General features: G+C 38.6%; 1 protein-coding gene and 1 pseudogene across 2 annotated transcripts in view; both read right to left on the minus strand.

Annotated features, from left to right (window-relative positions):
- LOC137982364 (fibroblast growth factor receptor 3-like) overlaps positions 1-7500 on the minus strand; it is an 80060-nt gene that overhangs the window by 61367 nt on the left and 11193 nt on the right. The gene's annotated exons all lie outside the window — the stretch shown is intronic.
- On the minus strand, positions 5234-6296 carry LOC137982413 (uncharacterized; annotated as a pseudogene).

Here is a 7500-nt window from a genome sequence, read left to right on the forward strand (position 1 = left end):
TCGCTGTTTCTTCAAAAGCGGTCCTCCCAACTTCCGTTTAATCAAGCATACTCCATACAGAGTCCTAACAGTGTTGCCACCCTTTTTTTAGACTTCGGACGCTTATTAGGGCAGATCGAAAACAAGGGAGCAAATTCTTGGCTAAATTAATGCGATACCGTATGATTTTGAGGGGCAGGACTCGATAAGTACTAAATAATCAGGAACTGCCTTACCTAACCATTGTTTCTGGAAAGCACTTCGATACGGACCACGCCCTTTTGTGAAATACCGGGGGTTTTGTGGCGTAAAAACTGGACGGTATTCGTGATTTGTTAACCTCGAGATTAACTAAGGTCGTGTTCTATTGGGATCAACCGTTTCAACCGCAACCGATTTCGGTTGAAGCGATTGAGGTACTTTTCCAACCGTTTTCCGTTGAAACGCGGTTACTCCTGGGAATAGTTATTACCAGACTAATCAGCGTTGACAAGTTGAGGCCCGAAACCAACATGGCAAGAGCCCGCGGCCGACTTTAAATGGCCCGCGTAAACGACAGCGGTTGCTGCCAAAGCTTTTTCAACCGTTTCAACCAAGTTTGATTGACTATGACGCCGGTTGAAAAAGGTGATCAACCAAAACAACCGAAAACGGTTTTTTTTCCCAAAAGAAGACGAAAAAACTCAACCAACCCAACCAACTAAAAACGGTTGATCCCAATAGAATACAACCTAAGTCACCAAAGCAAAACAACAGCAATCTTCAAGGAATTAAAAAAGGACAAGACGAAGACGAAAGATTAACAGTGAGGGAAAGGGCTGGATGTTGCAATGGTGTGCTTCACACCTCTGGTTTTCGGTACAAATGAAGAAATGAAAGCGGAATATCACATGCTTTTGAAAAATATCGCTGACAAACCACTTAGATTGTAATTATATTGCTTGTTTGTTTATCACAATTTTTATTTAACATGAGGCGCGGTGGTAAAATGGACTGGCCTCTAGAATGCCATTAACCTGCGATCCAGCAGACTTTTCTTAAGAGAGGGCGCAGGTTAGAAAACCTTAAACTTTTCAATCTCACGGCTCTGTTATCATTATAACAAAAGGATTATTATGCCATGACGACTGAGTGCCGTGAGTACTGAAGACTTATTACGTTATTACCCTCTTACGGCGGGTTGCAGTGAGTACTAACGGCTTATTACATTATTACGCTATGACGACTGAGTGTTCGTACACTTTTCATTTTCAATGCTTGGTTGTAGTGAGTTCTTAAGGCTTATTACATTATGTATGGGTTATTGACCAAGCGTGAGGTCAAGATGGCTGGATATTGGCCAAGTTCTTTTTTTGCGTTTTTATGGACCGAGACGAAGTCGAGGTCAATAAACACGCAAAAAAAGAACGAGGCCAATATCCAGCCATCTTGACCAAACAAGTTTGGTCAATAAAGGATTTATTATATGACTTAAAACACCAAAAAATGATCTTTGATCTTGCGGGACCAAGCGAGAAATCCCGAGCGGGCAGTATCGCTCCATCTTGCCCGCTCGGGTAGCCAATCAGAGCGCGCGATTTGGTTCATCTTGCCCGCTCACGGAGCTAGTCATATAATAATGAAGGCTTATTACATTCTTACGCTATTACGACTGAGTATACTTACACTTTTCATTTTCAATGCTTGGTTGTAGTGAGTTCTAAAGGCTTATTACATTATTACGCTATTACCACTCAGTGTTCGTACACTTTTCATTTTCAGTGCTTAATTGTCGTGAGTTCTAAAGGCTTATTACATTATTACGCTATTACGACTGAGTATCCTTACACTTTTCATTTTCAATGCTTGGTTGTCGTTGTACTGAAGGATTATTATACCTAATTACGCTATTACAACAGAATATATTTTCACTTTTCATTCTCATGACTTGGTTATCGAGAGTACAAAATGCATATTACATTATTACGATATTACAATAGAGTATCCATACACTTTCCCTTAATTTAGTGCGCTATGCTCGATAAGGGGTATTTATACATTATTACGCCATTACGACTGAGTATCCAGATATTTTTCATTTGCATTGATCGGTTATCGTAAGCAATAAAAGCTTGTTACATAATTACGCTATTACGACGTTTTCAAGGTTCACTTTCGCTAACTCTATCATTTTCCATACCATTCGTTATCGTGAGTGCGAACAACCTTTTAATGCAATTACAACGAACAAGTTACTCTCGCATTTTAAATTTTCAACACTCAGTAACCATTAGTGCTAAAGGCCAATTACTTTATTACGCTATTATGAGCACGTTACTACTAACAGTTCATATCCTCCATGATTACGAAAGGTATTAAACCATTCTTATGATTGCAACCACAATGAAATCCAAGATTGCGTGTATTAAAGGCAACCAACATACTTCATTCTTGAGAGTAGCCCTTACGCTATTACGACGTAATAACCCAAAAAAAAAGCGTTAAATCTATAATGGGTATGGTATAGGTACAAGACCTTCCAAGTAATTATGTGTTTGTTCTTAAAGCCTGATACAAAGAGCGGTGTATTCATCCAATTTGCAAGAACGGAAGACCCATCCATGATTCAGTATGGTTCATGGAAGACCAAGTGTTCATTACCTGCCATTTCTAGTACCAGACCCTAAATGACCTTGGGGCGCCAAAGAATGTGATAAGTTCAGTGGAGTCTGAAGTGGACACTACATGGGAGCAGAAGAGATGCTAGCAATGGATGGCTGCACTTTAAGCAAGGCTCACATTTCTCCTCCAAGTACTGTGATTAAAAGATGCTATGCTTTTGACAGAAAACAAAAGGATCTAGAACTGACCTCAATGAGATAGAGCAGCTAGCAAAGCAAGTTTACTCCGTACCGGTGAAGTTGAGATGTAGGTAAGACACCTAAGTGATGTTAAAAACATCGCCAAGAAGGTGCAAGTGAAACTTCCGCAAAAAGAAACTCGAAAATCAAAAGGGAGCAAGTCTAGTAAAGCCGTTGTTGACTGAACAGACTCGTGGCGTATTTGTGGAGGGCCTGAGTGGGGAGACATGATTGCCTGTGAGCGTAAAGACTGTCCAGTAGAGTGGTTTCATTTTCAGTGTGTGGGATTTCACCAGCACAGTGCAAGAATTCACCTCAGTAGACAAATCTATAGGTGGGTTCCTTTAAACTTGACTTGAACCAGGCAAATTTAGTATGAGTGATATGCGGCGCAATTTTAATTACACTTTGAACGCTGAAGACAGTTTTGTAATCAGATTGTCATGAGCAGTAATGAAATATGGGTGCTTTACCCTCATGTCATAGTTGAACAAAAAATGTCTCTTAAATTAGCATTGTACCAGTAACTAAAATGCAAACTTACAAACCCAAAGTAGAACATTTGAATATTTTTTCCATAGTAAATGTTGGATTGTTTTAAATTTCGTACCCCAACGGCAGGGGCATTTGATCTCAATTCCTGCCTCAGGGGTTGGGAGCCTTGATGCTTTTTGACCAGGGTCCATGTCAAATCCCCCACCCTTCCCCGGGACCTGGGGGGTGGGGGTTTCAATTGAAAGGTGCATAACGGAACTCTCAACGCCGTATAAATTTATATTGGATTGCAGTACATTCATCTTCAACGAATGCACTGGTAAACAATGTTTGAGATAGTTTAGGTTCTTGTTGGCCAGATAAGACTTTGAAAAGCCGTTTGATAAGGTTGAACCTGCAATTTCCGGCAAAATCTCCAACAGCGATCGAGTTACAACAATCGTTTGTCTTGTTTCTCACGCGGGTTTGTGGCCTGCTACATATGGTTGCTTATTTTGGAATTGAACTCATCATTAATGTGGCAACTCTCCACACTAAATTAATACCTTTCGATTTATAGGCTTCTTGTGTAAAATAGATGTCGAGCAGTGGGCTGCTTTGTTTGACTATGAAATTGCAGTCGAGTAAGGGAATTACTATGCTTTAGCTTGACTTTTTAATCAGTAATTTTTGCTCTTGTTCTAAACAGAAGAGAGTGTGTGTAAAGATCATCAGTAAAACAGAAAATGTTGTGAAAGAGATTACGTACTGTGCATGTAATTTCAGGTTTAGTTTTTGATTAAAATTGTTGGTTATTGTTTGCAAGGCTCGCTTGTTTACTGCTGTCAGCTTGATCACTGTAAACTGTCTACATTCATGACGATTAATTTTGTACATTATGCAGAAGCATAATTATTTCCATATAATTTCCATTTAAAACTATCAAAACTACGTCTGATAATTGTGACCTCCAAGCTGAGTTAAACCTCCTTTGTGTCTGGTCATGTTCAAATAAACTGTATTTCCAGCTTAAAAAATGTTATAATCTTAGAATAAGCCATAAGAATACCAGCTTACCTCGAGTATACAAACTTGATAGTACCGAACTGAAACTTGTCACGAAAGAAAAAGACCTTGGACTTTACAATCACTAAACACATCTCATGGAATGAACATATAACCCAAAGTGTCTCAAAGGCAAACAAACTACTGGGCTTTATTAAGAGACATTGTTTCACAGCTCGTAACAAAAAAAACATACATCTTTAATAAGATCTCATTTTAGCTTTGCTTCTCAAGCCTGGGCTCCTCAATCTGATATTAAGAATTTATTACTTATTGAAAGGACCCAGAGACATGCAGCAAAGTTTATAACATTATGTAACGATTAACGATTGGAATATGAATTACCAAATCAGTTAAGTCCATCTTAATTTATTACCGCTTAATTACTGGCTTGAGTACCAAGATCTTCTTTTCCTTTAAAACTGTAAATTAGTGGTTATTCAGTTAAACTTAGAAACTTATGTTAAGTACTGTATTGTAACAGTAAATCATGTCGTGGTTCCTGTGGACAGTTTATTTTAGACTTTCCAATATCTGGAATGCTGTTCCTAATAATATCAAAGCAGAAACTACTTTGTCTTATTTAAAGCTTAAAGCTTAATTCTCTCTATTTTGTCCGGTTAAAGCAGATTTTTGATGAAGATAATATTCGTACTTTTAAATTAATTCGAATCAACAAGTTTTTTGAAACGGATTTCACTATAAAAGTTAACGTTAAAAAACAACGACGTTTCGACCGTTCGACGTTCATTTTCAAGTTGAACAGTAAAAGTTTTGAATGCGCTAAAATATATGTAACCGATTACAAAAATGCTAATAAGATACTGACCAAAACTCTAAAATATTACATAGAAACAATACACACACACAAAAGAACAAAAAATTGCCGCATGAAGAAACGCTAAGTAAATAACTTCGCGCGTATCGAGTCACTCTGTTTGTTCAGATTTGGTTTAAGTTTGCGAATAAAAAACATTTCAAAAATCAAGCAGTCAAGTTTACTCTGACATTTCTTTAAAATCTCAAAGTTGTTTCCAATGGAATCCGGATCCCCTCCATGCTCGTCCTTTACGTGGTAGCCGATTGTTGATCGCTTATGTTCCTCCACACGTTGATGTAGGTGTCGACTCGTGAAGCCGACATAGTCTGTATCACACAGGCCACACTTGTAATAATAAACAACGTTTTGTTGGTTTACAATGGAGGTTTGTGTTCCTTCGGCTTGAAATTTCCTTTGATCTTTCTGCTTACATAAACAGGCTGGACGACGGCATTAATCTTTCGACTAAGATCGCTGAGTTGGTGTCTTACCACATTTGCCGATTTCTGGTCTTTGAACGGTAGCACAATTCTGATGGGGGCATCTTGTTCATCGGGTACTTGCTGTTTAGAACACATATTCTCAGTAACTCTCATTTCGATAAAATTTCTGATGGTGTTCTCTATGAGGGTTTCAGGATAATGCAGGCGAGCAAAAACCATTTTGAGACGTTCGCATTCTTGATGGAAAAACTGCCAATTCGATGAGAGTTTGAAAGCACGGTTTAACATTGTCTTCAGTAGAGAATGTTTATACTTGACGTCAACATGGCTTTGATAATGCAATAAAAGCCCAGTATCGGTTGGTTTCACGTAGACCTTCGTCTCTAGTCGTGGACCATTTCTGATGATCACCATGCCAAGAAAGGGAAGCTTGCTGTTGTCTTCGAGTTCCATTGTGAAGCTGAGTGAGGGGTGTATTCCATTCAGTGTTAACAAGAATTCAGAGGCAGATGAAACATCGGGCATTTTGCTGAGAGTGTCGTCGACATATCGCTTGTAGAAAGCAGGCATCTTGTTTTGGTTTTTCAATTTTTCTTCAATATGGCACATAAACGTATTTGCCATTAGTGGTCCGAGGGGAGAGCCCATGGCAACCCCATCCACCTGCTCATACAAGTTTCCTTCAAATTGGAAAGCTGGTTTTTCGTAGCAATCTCTAACAGCTCTATAAGGTTAGTTTTTGTGATGTTAAGGTCATATTCTTTGTTGAACCAATTGTCTTTGAAAGCTTTCTCCACTAGGATTTTGATTGTTTCATCCACAGGTACGTTTGTGAAAAGAGAGGAAACATCATATGACACTAAAATGTCCTGTTTATCGATTTTTATCCCCTGAAGGTCATCAGCAAATGAGAAGATGTCATTAATGCTTTGGTCGTTGACGGACAAAGGTTTTAGCTTTTCGTCAAGCCACTTAGCAAGCTTGTAATTATAGGTTCCTGTCGCTGACAGGATCGGGCGGACCGCTAGTTTCGTCTTGTGCGTCTTTGGTAAACCATAATGGTGTGCAAGTCTGGAACCCTTTTGTATCAGTGAGTCAGCTATGGGTTGCGGAAGAATTTTCTTCACGATAGAGGACAATTCCCTCTCCTTTTTAAGTAGCGGGTGATAATGCTTCGGAGGTCTTCCCTTTGCCTTTGGTCTTTCGAGGCTGATGGGTATGAATTTAGTTTCATCGCTAATAGATGATTCCTTCAGTAGGCTGACATACTCTGTTTTGTCTAAGATCACAACTCCCGAACCCTTATCCGGTCGTGTAATTACGATGTCGTCTCTCTTCTTCCGGGATCCGGATTCCATTGGAAACAACTTTGAGATTTTAAAGAAATGTCAGAGTAAACTTGACTGCTTGATTTTTGAAATGTTTTTTATTCGCAAACTTAAACCAAATCTGAACAAACAGAGTGACTCGATACGCGCGAAGTTATTTACTTAGCGTTTCTTCATGCGGCAATTTTTTGTTCTTTTGTGTGTGTGTATTGTTTCTATGTAAATATTTTAGAGTTTTGGTCAGTATCTTATTAGCATTTTTGTAATCGGTTACATATATTTTAGCGCATTCAAAACTTTTACTGTTCAACTTGAAAATGACCGTCGAACGGTCGAAACGTCGTTGTTTTTTAATTTTAAATTAATCTTTCCTAAATGGTGCAAAGTTAATATTTTCTCTGTGTGCTCTTGATGATATTGTAATACTTTTTTTCATATTTTTTCATTCTGGGATGGGTTGGGTATTCTAGCTTTGAGGGGTCAGGTTTTTGTGTGTAAATATCTTGTAGGGGACTTAGTGTCCTATTGTAATTGACACCTACCTTAGGGTG

Source organism: Montipora foliosa, chromosome 13 (genome assembly GCF_036669935.1).
Source record: "Montipora foliosa isolate CH-2021 chromosome 13, ASM3666993v2, whole genome shotgun sequence".
In the NCBI taxonomy this organism is placed as follows: Eukaryota; Metazoa; Cnidaria; class Anthozoa; order Scleractinia; family Acroporidae; genus Montipora; species Montipora foliosa.